We start from the raw sequence: 1,646 nt of genomic DNA on the forward strand, positions 1-1,646 counted from the left end.
TTTTTGTCATTTCTAATTTTTTTATTTTTGAAGAAAGGGCCTCGATTTGGGCTTGTAAAGAGGTGCTTTCGTCGACCTTATGGGCGCCCGGGGCAATAGACTTATTTCCCCGGTGAGTGTGCCATTGAAAATTGGTTTGAGCAATTTCCTCAATCTGATTATATATTTCGTGTGGGCGTCGATTACCTAAAAGTCCCCCGGAGCTAGAATCAAGTGTCTGCCTAGTGTGTGGCAACAATCCATTGTAGAAAGTGGATACTTGTTGCCATATTGCTAGGCCGTGATGGGGACACTTGCGTAATAGCTCCTTGAACCTTTCCCAAGTTTCATATAAGGATTCCCCGTCCTCTTGTGAGTATGTATTAATTTCAGCCATTAATTTAGCAGTTTTAGAAGGAGGGAAATACTTATATAGAAACTTTTGGGCTAGTTCATCCCAGGTGTTTACCGATCCAGCTGGGAGGGTGTTGAGCCAAGCTTTTGCTCGGTCTTTTAGTGAGAATGGAAACATACGGAGGCGGATGGCGTCGTTTGATGCTCCATTGATCCGAAAGGTATCACATATTTCTAAGAAATTAGTTATATGTAGATGAGGATCCTCGTCCGCAAGCCCGTGGAAGGTTGCGGAGTTTTGGAGCATTTGTATCAAATGCGGTCGAAGTTCGAAGTTATTGGCTTCGACATTCGGAGCATTGATAGCGGCGCCTAGATTCCCTACGGTGGGCCGTACATAATCCATAAGGGTACGTTGGTCCGCCATTGGGGGTGGATCACCCGAAACCTTCTCTTGGTTTTTGGCTTTTAACCTTTTTCTGAGAAAGCGTTCGGGTTCTTCTAGCGGTTCCTTTATGTCTTTATTGGAACTGGAGCTCATACACTACGTAAGGATGGCGTTGGGTTCCAAGTCCTGCAATAAAAACAGAAAAGAATGTTGGTCGGAAGGTTCACCACGGCCCCGTGTTGAGTGAACACGGCACCGTGTTGCACCGGCACGGCCCCGTGGTCAGCCTTCTGTAACTTGAAAAACAAAAACAGCCAGTAACGTTGCTGAGCACGGCCCGTGTCCGACCAGGCACGGCCCCGTGCTGAGCTCTGCAGAAGCTAAAAATCTAAGAAAAATCTAAAAAAAATCAAAGAAAAATAAAAATATGGTTAGGCCGTTGATTCCTAACTTTCTTAAAATCCTTGTGTCCCCGGCAACGGCGCCAAAAACTTGATGTGCGTGAAGTGTGTTATATTTTTGATGAGTATTTAAGCCCCTTTTTACACTTTTAGCCAAGTTTTAAATTTATAAAACACGATATTTACTAACACTAAACACACATATGGGCAAGTGCACCCATCGTGGACGTAGTATAGTGTTGGTAAGATACCGAGGTCGTCCAAGGACACAAGAGCTTTTAATACCGGTTTATCCTCAACGTCTAATCAAATCAAAAAGTTAGAAAAATGTTTTAAACTAAGAAAAATAAAAACTAACTAAATGCTGAAAATAAAAATAAAAAAAAAAACAGATAGACAAGATGAATCACTTGGATCCGACACGTGTATTAGTATAACCTTTGATTATTTTTGCACTTTTGCACTTGTTTAAGAGATTATCTTAGTTATTGTAGTAGGCCCCTCTTTTGAAAGCGACGTTACCC

At 42.3% G+C, this 1,646-nt stretch overlaps 1 non-coding gene across 1 annotated transcript; it reads left to right on the top strand.

The window, feature by feature from the left end:
- Positions 1–275: 275 nt before the first annotated feature.
- Positions 276–382, top strand: LOC118486172. The gene has a single exon (XR_004878028.1). It is a non-coding gene; the product is annotated as a small nucleolar RNA R71 (small nucleolar RNA).
- Positions 383–1,646: the final 1,264 nt, after the last annotated feature.

The sequence above is a fragment of the Helianthus annuus genome, chromosome 13 (assembly GCF_002127325.2).
Source record: "Helianthus annuus cultivar XRQ/B chromosome 13, HanXRQr2.0-SUNRISE, whole genome shotgun sequence".
NCBI classification, from domain to species: Eukaryota; Viridiplantae; Streptophyta; class Magnoliopsida; order Asterales; family Asteraceae; genus Helianthus; species Helianthus annuus.